Raw genomic sequence first — 13,135 nt, forward strand, 5'->3', positions numbered from 1 at the left:
AACATATCTTATCTACCACTCCCACTAGAACAACCATGGCATTGCTTGTCGGGTAAGGTTATTAATGCACAGAGAACAAATAGGTATTGTTTTTTCCATAGTAGGTAGTGTCTTAGACACACCATTCTGTACCTTACTTGTATTAGTAGGGTTTCTGGAAATTCTGATGGAATGTCTTCAGCTTTTTTACAAAAAGCCACATAGTGGGCGCCTGGGTGGCTCAGTGGGTTAAGCCGCTGCCTTCGGCTCAGGTCATGATCTCGGGGTCCTGGGATCGAGTCCCGCATCGGGGGCTCCGCTCAGCAGGGAGCCTGCTTCCCTCTCTCACTCTCTGCCTGCCTCTCTGCCTACTTGTGATCTCTGTCTGTCAAATAAATAAATAAAATCTTTAAAAAAAAAAAAAAGCCACATAGTGGGGCACCTGGGTGGCTCAGTCAGTTAAGCTTCTGCCTTCAGCTCAGGTCATGATCCCGGAGTCCTGGAATGGAGCCCCATGTCAGACTCCCTGCTCAGCGACGAGTCTGCTTCTCCCTCGCCCTCTGCCCCTCCCCCACCACTTGTGCGCTCTCTCCCTCTCTCCCAAATAAAATCCTTTTTTTTTTTTTAAGCCACATAGTTGGACGCCTGGGTGGGTCAGTTGGTTAAGTGTCGGCCTTCGGCTCAGGTCACGATCCTGGGGTCCTGGGATCGAGTCCCACATGGGGCTCCTTGCTCAGCAGGGAGCCTAGTTCTCCCTTTCCTGTTCCCCCTGCTTGTGAGTGTGTGCTCTCTCTCTGTGTCATATAAATAAAATATTTTTTTAATGTAAACCACATAGTAAGTACCCCACAGGAGGATATCTGGAACTTTTTTCAACCAAGACCTTACTGGACAGATGTTTGTAGTATTTCTGCCCCTTTACCATTACAGTGATGTGGTGGGTGGCCTTGTGCCCTGTCACCCCCCACCCCCAGCTCTTGTTGACACCTGAGTGTAGGACACACTCCTGGAGGTGAAATTCCTAGTCAGAGAGTATGTGCCCCTATTGCTGCGATAGATACTGACAAACGGTCCTCCACAGAAGTCTCTGTTCCCAGCAGTGATGGACGCAACTGCTTGTGTTGATGGGGGAAGCATCTGTGGGTTCCACAAAAGCCAGGAGTCGAGAGTGGACCCTGTATTTCAGTGTAGGAATTGTATAAACTCCACATACGACTGAGAGAACCATGTTCATCCATTCTGGACAAGGAAGGGGAGGGGGTCTGATGGACTAAAACAGCCCCCAACCCTCCCTCTGCGCTGCTCAGACTCTGAGGAAGGGGAGTTCCAGGCCGACACTATCTTGCCTTGAGGGGAGCTTCAAGATTCTGGAAACTTCTGGGCAGCAGACGGATCGGTCTCCTGAAATCTGAGTGAAAAACAAGGTGACCCCACATTTCCACTTCCATGCGGGTACCCAGAAACACTGACACTAGGTCATCAGATAAATACCCGCACATGAGTGTTCACAGCAGCACTATTCCCAACAGCAACAGGCCGAGATGCCCCAAACGCCCATCAATGGATAGGAAACCAAATGTGATCTGTCCACACAGTGGAATGTTTATCGGCGAGAAAAGGAGGGAAGCACTCACATGCGCTACAACAGGAATGAACCCCAAAAGACTGAAAGAAGCCAGACACGAAAGGCTATAGGGTGTAGGAGTCCAACTGTAGGAAATGAGTGGGCAAATCCATGGAGACAGAAGAGAGATCAGCAGTTGCCAGGGCCTGGGGAAAGGAGGTGACAGGGAGTGACCGCTTAATGAGATTAGTCAGCTCTAGACACAGCAGCGACAAGTGGGACTTTTAACCAAGGTGCAGGGCGGGAGGGCAGCGGGTGGGACTTTACTAAGAGGTAACATTAGGGGTCAGGGGGATCCTGGCTAACCTGACCTGACAAGATTCTTGTCAGGGGAGTGAGGAACCTGATCCCACGTGGAGAGCAAGCAGCTATCAAGGGTGGGGGAGGGGGATTTCTGTTTAAACAGACTTAGGAGGCTACTTGCCAAAACTGGACAAAAAAGATATGAACACGGAAGTCCAAAACTCCGGTCTCATAGGAAGAGTGCAGGAAGCATAGGTAGAGTCCCGTTATGAGAGAATCTCCATCAGTGAGAACACTTCAGGTGCCAAGAGCAGAGAACAACTTCTCTGGCCACTACCCTCTCTCACCACCACCCCGCAGGCTGGGATTAAAAACAAGGAACTGGATTGTCTGTTTCTACTGCAGGCACCACCTGTGGAGTTCAGCGGGGCTACACTGCTATTTGTTCCATTTTCCACCACATATTCGTCCCCAGGCTGGTGCCAAGATGGCTGCTGCATTCAGGCCATCGCAACCAGACCCAGACCTGGAAAAACAGGCCACCTTGTCCTCGGTGAACTTAACAAGCAGCCTTCTCTCCACAGTCATTGGCCAGCATCGCCCACAGCTCAGCCAATCCCTATCCAAAAGAAGAAGACTACCTGGGAGGCTTGGGCCAATCAGGACCTGCTCGCTGGGGCTGTGGTAAAGCCAGGGCTGTCCTCTGGGGCTGCAGAACGGATGACAGAAGTCTGGGCCTCTGGTATCTATTAGCAGGGACTCTCTCTGGGTAGTTGGAAGGTGGGTGAATTTTACTCTCTACTTTTTGAGATCATCCTGTCTAAATTTCCTATATTACACCTTGACTTTTCTTTTAATGATGCCAATGGAACCAAAGTCATTATCTGAGGTAGAGACAGACAGAAAGGGAGAGAAGTGGGGCAATGTCATTTATATCAGGTTTGAAAAACTGCAGAGCCAATGCCATAGATTATATGGGGAGGCATCTGGATGTGATCATAGTATGAAAACACAGGAGAGGGGTGCCTGGGTGGCTCAGTAGGTTAAGCCTCTGCCTTCAGCTCAGGTCATGATCCCAGGGTCCTGGGATCGAGCCCCACATTGGGCTCTCTGCTCAGCAGGGAGCCTGCTTCACGCCCCCCCATCTGCCTGCCTGTCTACTTGTGATCTCTCTCTCTCTGTCAAATAAATAAATAAAATCTTTAAAGAGAGAGAGAGAGAGAGAAGCCTCAGCACCTAGAAAATGCAGGATAACTGGCTTTGCTTTATAGGCTGCCTAGCCCTGCTTACAGAGCCTTTGCTCCAGGTGGTTAGTGGTGATAATGTATCAAGAGTCCCTCTGACTCCTAAACTCCCCTTTCTGCCCAGCCAAATTCCTACCAGAATGAGGCTGGTTTGTGCAATTTTGTTGCAGCCCAGACTTGGAGCTATCTCCCCTAGGTGGCTCCACTTGGAGACAATGGCTGGGTTTGCAACAATCTCTCTCTCCAGCAGATGGACAGAGAAACTTACAAAACTGCAGCCAGAAGGACCTAGGGAAAATCCCTGTGAACACCGCAGTAAACATCGTACAAAACCTTTCAGGCATTAGGGACCTTTCAGGTGTTGGGGGATCGGTAATTCCTCCAGAAAAAATGCGCTTCCCTTGAACAGGGTTACAGAGGGGCAGGGAGAATTCAGGAGGTAGCTCAAGTCCAAAGACAAGGTCAACACCACCACCATGAGACAGCTGTTGCCTGCTTGCCAAGCCTCCTGCATGAGCATCTCCTTACCCCTCCCAGCAGCCCTGTGAGGTGGCGATGCTTGGCCCCATTCTCCAGAGGAGGAAGCCAAGCTCAGACAGGTGACGTCATTTGCTACCAAGTCAAGATTTCTCTCTCACTCCAACCTGGGGACCCTGGTAGATGCCACTACCTCTGGCAATCTGGTGACATACATAGGCAAACTGCTACCCCAACCTAGTGCTCTTCCCACAGAACCCGAAACATTGCCCGGTGCTGCCCCCTTCAGATCCATAGACAAGCACTGTCCAACAGAAATTTCCATGATGGTGATGAAAATGTTCCGTAGCTGCGCTATCAAATGTGATAGCCACTGGTCCCGTGGGATAACTGATCACTTGAAAGTGACTAGGCCGAGAAACTGATTTTGAAGGCAGTGAATTTTAATTGATTTAAGGGTCTATTTCAGTCACCTGAGGTGACTACTGACTACAGTATCAGCACAACCCTGGACCCTCCATCACCTAGACCCTGTCCCAAGAGAGCTCAAAATTCCAATTGATCCCTCCTTCTTCTCCAACCTCACCCCCTCCTGCTCATCCCGTTCAGTTAGGATTTTCAGCCTCCACACCTTGCATGTGCTATTTATGACGCTTGGTAAACCTCACACCCCTCCCGCACCCTACCATCTGTCTCATAGCCACTCCTACTCCAGGTCTCTGTTCAGATGTCTCCTCCTCCAGGAAGCCCTCCCTGCCCCTCAGGCTGAGTGAAGCACCCTTTGGGGCTCTTCCGGCCCCCTGGGCTCTTCCATCTCAGTATTGATCACTCTGGATCATCACCAGTGTCTGCGCCCATCCCAGAGAAAACAGGTGAAGCCTCTGGAGCCTGTGGATAGGGGGTGCTGGGGCTCGGCTAGCCTCAGCCATGTCTGGAAGGCACCCCCCCCAGGATCCCCACTAAGCTGACCCACTTCACACGGCCAAGGCCCAGCCCTCCAGCCCAGTCGGCGTCCGCTGTGGCCCCTTGGCATCTCCACGCTCTGGAGTGAGTGTGCCCAAGGAACAAGGGCCCAAGAATGTTAGCTGTTGCTACCGTCTACCACCCTCTTTTATTTATTTATTTTTAATTAATTTGTCTTTTTAATGATTTTATTTATTTATTTGACACACACACACAGAGATCACAAGTAAGCAGAGAGGCAGGCAGAGAGAGAGCAGAAAGCAGACTCCCCGCTGAGCGGAAAGCCCTATGCAGGGCTTGATCCTCAGACCCTCTACCTGGGCACTGTTAACATCTTAGTCTGGCTAATTCTGTGTAGTCAGGGGCTGCTCCGGGCACTGTAGGATATCTAGCAGCATCTCGGGCCTCTACGCACTAGATGCCGGGAGCCTTCACCCAGTTGTGACGACCAAAATTGTCTCCGGACATTACCAACTGTCACCCCGATTGAGAACCACTGCACCTGTATCTTAAAAAAAAGAAAAAGAAAAACAAACAAACAAACACATGAAGGACGCCTGACTGGCTCAGTCAGAAGAGCATGAGACGGTTGGTCTCTGCAACATGAGTTTGAGCCCCACACTGGGTACAGAGCTTACTAAAAAACAAATAAACTTTTAAAATTAAACTAGGCGTATCTGGGTGGCTCAGTCATTAAGCATCTGCCTTCGGTTCAGGTCATGATCGCCTCGTCCTGGAGTCGAACCCTGCGTCAGGCTCCCTGTAAAGCGGGACTCGGCTTCTCCCTCTGCCTCTTGCCCTACTTGTGCACAAGCGTGCACGCATGCATGCTCTCGCTCTCTCTCACTCGCTCAGATAAATAAATTTTTTTTGAAGTTTTTTTTAAAATTTTTTATAAACATATATTTTTATCCCCAGGGGTACAGGTCTGTGAATCGCCAGGTTTACACACTTTACAGCACTCACCAAAGCACATACCCTCCCCAATGTCCATAACCCCACCCCCTATCTCCCAACCCCCCTCCCCCCAGAAACCCTCAGTTTGTTTTGTGAGATTAAGAGTCACTTATGGTTTGTCTCCCTCCCAATCCCATCTTGTTTCATTGATTCTTCTCCTACCCACTTAAGCCCCCATGTTGCATCACCACTTCCTCATATCAGGGAGATCATATGATAGTTGTCTTTCTCTGCTTGACTTATTTCGCTAAGCATGATACGCTCTAGTTCCATCCATGTCGCAAATGGCAAGATTTCATTTCTTTTGATGGCTGCATAGTATTCCATTGTGTATATATACCACATCTTCTTTATCCATTCATCTGTTGATGGACATCTAGGTTCTTTCCATAGTTTGGCTATTGTGGACATTGCTGCTATAAACATTCGGGTGCACGTGCCCCTTTGGATCACTACGTTTGTATCTTTAGGGTAAATATCCAGTAGTGCAATTGCTGGGTCATAGGGCAGTTCTATTTTCAACATTTTGAGGAACCGCCATGCTGTTTTCCAGAGTGGTTGCACCAGCTTTCATTCCCACCAACAGTGTAGGAGGGTTCCCCTTTCTCCGCATCCTCGCCAGCATCTGTCATTTCCTGACTTGTTGATTTTAGCCATTCTGACTGGTGTGAGGTGATATCTCATTGTGGTTTTGATTTGTATTTCCCTGATGCCGAGTGATATGGAGCACTTTTTCATATGTCTGTTGGCCATCTGGATGTCTTCTTTGCAGAAATGTCTGTTCATGTCCTCTGCCCATTTCTTGATCGGATTATTTGTTCTTTGGGTGTTGAGTTTGCTAAGTTCTTTATAGAGTTTGGACACTAGTCCTTTATCAGATAAATAATTTTTTTTTAAAAATTTAAAAACATAGGGGCACCTCAGTGGCTCAGTGGGTTAAAGCCTCTGCCTTCAGCTCAGGTCATGATCCCAGGATCCTGGGATCGAGCCCCGCATCAGGCTCTCTGCTCAGCATGGAACCTGCTTCCTCCTCTCTCTCTCTGTCTGCCTCTCTGCCTACTTGTGATCTCTCTGTCTGTCAAAAAAAAAAATAAAATATTTTTTTAAAAAATTTAAAAACATATTAAAATATTTTAAAATTAATTTAATTTAATTTAAAAACCTTATGAAAGTGATATGCCTTTTACATCTTAATAGAGCTGGGGGAATAAAATAAGTTCTCAACCCTCCCAGGCAGACTTGGGCATTAACCATCCATGTCCCCAGAGGACTCTGATCATCCCACTAAATCTGTGATTTTCATAATGTGTCACATTCCAAGCATGTCTCACTAGCAGAGTAATTCTTCAAAGTGAGAGAATGAAAACATACTTGTCTTTTTTTTTCCATACTTGTCTTTTTATCATCCAGCATCTTCTGCGGGGTGGGGTGGGAGGGACACACAGTAGGTTCTCAGTTAATGTTTGTTGGATGAAGAAATGAATGAAAACGTTCTCCTTTTTTTGAAGGAGTGGGGCAGAGGGAGAGAGAAACAGCCTCCCCCACTGAGCTTGGAGCCTGACTTGGAGCTGGATCTCATGACCCTGAGATCATGACCTGAGCTGAAATCAAGGGGCGGACACTTAACTCATCAAGTCACCCAGGAACCCCTGAATGAAAGTTTTCAAAACCAAAACCTCCATGATGCAGGCCCCATTATTGTCTTCATTTTACAGCTGGGGAGACTGAGGCATAGAGTATGGTAGCACTAAGATTTGATCCCACAAACTTACAATACCAGAGTCTGGGACCTTAACCACTTCCTCGCAAAGCAAACAAAGAGGGAGAAAAAAATCTCCTTACCTTCATTCATATGTGGGATGCTGAAAATGAGCATGTAAACAGTAAATTAAGCTCATATTTCAGAGACATTAACAATAACAGTTATAGCTAACATTATTTGGTGCTTATTACATGCCGACTGTATATATAACTCATGCAATCCTCACTGCAGCTCTGTGAGGTGGATAATATTGTTGGACTCATTTTACAGATGAGGAAATTGAGGCATACAGAGTTTACAATTTGCCCTGAAAAAAAAATTAAAATTAAACAGGATGATGTGATCTGGGATGGGAGGTCATCAAGGAGTGACATTTGAGCAGAGGAAAGGAAGGCAGCCCTGCAGATTTCTGAGGGACAGAGTTCCAAGAAGAGGGAACAGCAAGTGCAAAGGCCCTGAGGCAAGACTAGCTAGCTTAGTGAGTTCAAAGCATACAGACAGAAAGATGCCATGGCTATAAGGCAGCAAGCAAGTTGGGTGTTAGGAGTTGAGGTCTGAGAGGCACACAGGGGCCAAGCTTGTTGGCCGTGGAGGGATTGAAAGAAGCCACTAAAGGGTTTTAAAGAGAGGAGTGATCTGATTCCCAGTTTAACCTAGCCACAGTGAAATGTGAGCCAAATCTCCATTCTATCTAGAAAGAAGCTGAGGCTCGGGTGGTTTAAGGCATGCTCCGAATATCAGGCATCCAACCATGGAATCAGTGACAGGGTTGGGATTCAAGTGGAGGTCCACCTAATGAGACACGCAGCTGCCCCTGCATGCACTGAGCAGTTCATTTACTCGTCCCTTCAGCAAGGCTCCCCCCAGCGCCTCTTCCTCAAGGCTGCCTCTGCATCTGGACTGTACTGGGCAGTGCTGGGGACACAGTGCAGACTGAGGCAGCCCTGGCCCTGCCCTCCCGGGCCTCACGGCCCACGGTGGGGGTGGGGAGGTGGCAGAGGAACTGATATTAAGCAACAATCACATACACAAAATACATCGTTATGGGGATGCCTGGGTGGCTCAGTTGGTTAAGCAGCTGCCTTCGGCTCAGGTCATGATCCCAGGGTCCTGGAATTGAGTCCCACATCGGGCTCCTTGCTTGGCAGGGAGCCTGCTTCTCTCTCTGCCTCTGTCTGCCACTCTGCCTGCTTGTGTGTGTGCTCTCGCTCTGTCTTGCTCTCTCTCTCTGACAAATAAATAAATAAATCTTAAAAAAAAAAATACATCATTATGCACAGTGTAGGTACCATGAAGGAAAGGCACATATGGGGATGATGAAAGTGTAAGTTTGGGTAGCAGAGAGGTTGCCCTGAGAAGGTAATCCTTCAACAAAGCTTGAATGATGACTGGTAGTTCTAAGTAGAGGAGAAAGGAGCTTTGGGAGGTGTTTGGGCAGAAGGCTTGGTCTGTGCAAAGGGCCTGTGGCAGGAAGCTGTAGGGCTCATGAACTGAGCTGGCAGGAGGCCAGCATGACAGTCAGGAGAGCAGGAGGAGCATCCTGGGAGGCCAGCGCAGTGGGACGTATTCAAGCCAAGGCCCAGGCTGTAAGGACAGAAGCTCTCTGCAACTGACTCACAGGGTAGGGAGACTTGTAGGACCCCAGGATAGTCCCTGGGATGGTCAACTCTGGGAGCCCTGAGTTCACAGGTGGCTCCTCGGAGCCTAGAACAGGGACAGACATCCTCGAATAAATGAATGATTGGGGAACCCAGCAGAGCTGATGAAAATAGTTGTCAGAAAAACAAGTGCACCCTCCTCCTCCAGAGGGCACCATCCCTCGTCTCGCCTCTGCTCAGGGTCCCCCCCACCCCACCCCATTCTCCTTTTCATGGCCAAGGATCCCTGCCTGAACTGGGTATCAGCCTAGGCTTCTTTGCATATTCTGAATCTCCCCTTCCAAAATGCAGAGGTAGAAATAAAGAGAGCTGAGAGACAGACAGAGCAAGATAGAACTAGTTGATCCGGGATGCCAAGGTGGCTCAGTCAGTTGAGTGTTCGACTCTTGGTTTCGGCTCAGGTCATCATCTCTTGATTGTGGGACTGAGCCCCACATAGGGCCTCCAGGCTCGGTGGGGAGTCTGCTTGTCCCCCGTCTCCCTCTGCTCCCTGCCCAACCCCCACCCCGACCCACTCACGCTCTCACTCCCACACTTTCTCTCAAGTAAATGAACAAATAAAATCTTTAAAAATAATAATAATTATAATCTGGTTGGTCCAACCCGGCCTGTGGTTTCCTTCGCCATGAGTGAAGGGTCCATCCCTTGTCCAAGGGGGTGGGATCAAGTAGGACCGACGAGACGGGGAGCCAGATGCCAGGGACCCAGGGCAGGGAAGAAAAGCAAGAAGTCAACACCTGCTCTCCAAGTAATAATCGTAACGTACGTTTCTATTATGGTTTTGTTCACCACCGAGCCCCAGTGCAGAGAAGTGCTTAGCATACAGCAGGTCCTCCAAAAATAGTTGTGACTCCGTCTCCCATCTGTGAGCACTTCCGGTATGCCAGGCACCTCCAAGCCAAGTCCTTTGCTGACCTCAATACATCTCATTCCCACAAGAACCTGGCAGGCCCCGAATGATCCCCATTTTACAGAGGGGCAAACAGAGACCCCGAGGGCCCACCAGCATGCGGCTGGGGAAGGCAGGAACCAAGGGCCCTGCCAGGTCTGAGTCCGTGTCCCTGTGTCACCTGGCCTTTTTCCCAGCCCCAGTGGAATCCACTCCCTCATGAGAAATGCCTTGGCGTCCAGACGGCTGAACACAGGGGACAGGGAAGCAGCGTGATTCAGCAAAAGGAACAGCAAAGAAGAAGGCGGAGGCGATGAGGCATGGGGTTGGGCATGTCCTCGTGTCAGGTTAGGTCACCTCAGCAGTTGGGGCATTTCTATTTGAGGACAGCTGTGGCTGCAAATCCAGCCCCCGGGAAGGGGCACGGGGATGGGCCTGGCTGGGAGCGCTTCCTGTGTCCCTGGTAAATCCCGTGCTTTACCTCTCTCAGTCATGAGGGGATGGGGTATGCCTTCAGGGATCGGAACAGGAGCCAAGCCCAGCTGGCATGTACAGAAAAGGGCTTAGTGAAGGGTACCACAGGCTCACGGGACCCCAAGGAAGCCGGGAACCAGAAACGAGGTGTAAACTACTTGCAGAATTCTGCAAGAGTTAGCGTTGCCCATGCATCAGCCCTGGGTCCTGAACCCCTGCCGGGGGTGGGGGGGGGGAGACACTGGGAAGCTGCATTCATTCAACAAACATCCACTGAGCATGTCCTGTGTGCCAGGCACTGAGTGTACAGAAGGAACAGACAGAGATCTCCGCTCTCGTGGAGTTTATCTGTTGGTGGGCATGTCCCTGAGTGGGGCCCTGGGTCACATGTCACTGCCCCATGGAAAAAGAAGCCAAGAAAGCCAGCCTCTGGCCGAACTCCCAAAGGGGAGGATTCACAGGCTCAGCGCGGACTGAGAATATAAGAAAGGCCCAGGACACATAGATCCCCAGTGTACCGATGAGGAAACAGATGCTCAGAGAGGTCCCAGAGCCAGTAAGCAGCCTACACCAGGCTTGGAAGCCACAGTGGGATCACATTATTGACAGCTGGTGTCTGATCTCCGATAACTCCAGTCGTGGAGACTTGGGGGCCTCCAAGTAACACTGTATAGGTTCCTCAAAGCCTTCAGGGCCCCTGGCACCCAAGGCAGCTCATTACAGAGCATAGCACCCCTTTACCAAACGTGTGGAGTGTTCCCACACATTTCTCCTTTGTGTCCTCCCTGCCATGGCAAGATGATCCCCATTATGCAGATGGAGAAACTGAGGCACAGAGCTTAAGTAACTTGCCCAGGTCACCCAGCTAAGGGACAGCAGGTGCCAGACTTGAACCCAGGCTGGTGGGCTCCAGAGCCCACACTTTTAGGACTTTACTCTGCTTCATCATTAACAACCACTAACTGACTGGCGTCATGGGTTTATATGACCTTGAGTCAAATGCCCACACCTTTCAGAGCCTCTGTCCCCACCCCCACCACACCCCCGCCAAATACCTGTAAAATGGTGGCAATCACACCTCTCACCATGGATTGTTGCGAAGGACTGGCTGGCAAATCCATGTGAAGTTGTGGAAACCCCAAGCCCAGCCAATGGGAAAAGCAAAGGCCATTTATTCAGAGGTGGCTGGAATAAGGGAGTTGGCTCCTGTCACTTGCAATTGGGCAGAGACTCAAAGGCAGGCCGAGGGATAGGAAAGCTTCATAGTGGGAGAAAGAGAAGGCTTCAGCTGTGTCCTGATTGATGGTTGTTGGCACAGGGACGCTGGAGATCCCTGGTTAGGGTATATATCTGGGTTTCTTAGGAGCTGGTCCTAAGTTAGAAGCAGGGACAAAAATCAGGGAAGCTCTTGGTTATTAATCAAGTCCTGACCATTTAGGGTCAATTCTTACAGAGGTTACTATTTGTCTTCCTGGATTGTCACTGGAGATAGCAATCTAGCTTCCCACAAGTGTGACTCAAAGCAGGCTGTCATCATGGGCTGTTGGTAAGAGGATTGGTCTTCTAGGTAGGTTGGTCCTTGCTGCAGGTTGTAGTCTGGAATTCTATTTTCATGTGTGGTCTGAACTGTGTCTGCTTTTCTAATGGTCTCTCAAAGCACTTTTCCAAATGTGCTTGTATCTACTCAAAGATAAACACAGTTAGGGGCACCTGGGTGGCTCAGTGGGTTAAATCCTCTGCCTTTGGCTCAGGTCATGATTTCAGAGTCTGCTTGGTAGGGAGCCTGCTTCTCCCCCCTGCCCGCCTGCCTCTCTGCCTACTTGTGATCTCTGACTGTCAAATAAATAAATAAATAAATAAATTCTTTAAAAGATACGCAGGGTTAATTTTGGTCCATAGAAGAAGACCCAGATGATTCTTTCCTGGTAGAACTGAGGATAGATGGTCCCAGTTGATTGGTAAAGAAAAAAGCCAAAAAGAAAAATTTCAGTCCTGGAAGAAGAAACAGAAGAGGGGGGCTCTGTTCTAGTTACTTGTTTTTTTATTTTTTAAGATTTTGTTTATTTCGGGATGCCTGGGTGGCTCAGTTGGTTAAGCAGCTGCCTTCAGCTCGGGTCATGATCCCAGCATCCTGGGATGGTGTCCCACATTGGGCTCCTTGCTTGGTGGGGAGCCTGCTTCTCCCTCTGCCTCTGCATGCCACTCTGTCTGCCTGTGCTCACTCTCACTCCTCTCTCTATGACAAATAAATAAATAAAAACTTAAAAAAAAAAAAAAGACTCCCTCTCCCTTAAAAAAAAATATTTTATTTATTTCTTTGAGAGAATGAGAGAGATATAGAGAGACAGAGAGAGAGTGTGTGAGAGGGCAGAGGTCAGAGGGAGAAGCAGACTCCCCACCCAGCGGGGAGCCCAAGGCAGGACTTGATCCTGAGACTCCAGGGTCATGACCCGAGCTGAAGGCTGTTGTCCAAACAACTGAGCCACCCAGGCGCCCCTGTTCTAGTTACCTCTTGGTGCAGAGCAAACTCAGTTGTATAGAACAACAACCATTTTATGATGTTCATGATTGCTGGGATCAGGAATTCAGACAGGGCAAGCAGAGGTGGTCTGTCTGCTTCAGACCGAAGTCATACATAGCCTTGGAAGTCATACAGCATCGTTTACATTGTATTCTTTTGATTACAACAGGAGCCGCTGAGATTAGCCAAGATTCAAGGGAGGGGTATTAGATCTTTCTACCAGATAGGAGATGGTATCACAGAAGAGATCCTGTCACAATGACTTTGAAAAAGACAGTGATTCACAGTTTCCCTCTTTTAAGCTCACTGCCTATGATAAAAGGCAGAATATATAACAAGTGCTA

This window comes from Mustela erminea, chromosome 19 (genome assembly GCF_009829155.1).
Source record: "Mustela erminea isolate mMusErm1 chromosome 19, mMusErm1.Pri, whole genome shotgun sequence".
Classification (NCBI taxonomy): Eukaryota; Metazoa; Chordata; class Mammalia; order Carnivora; family Mustelidae; genus Mustela; species Mustela erminea.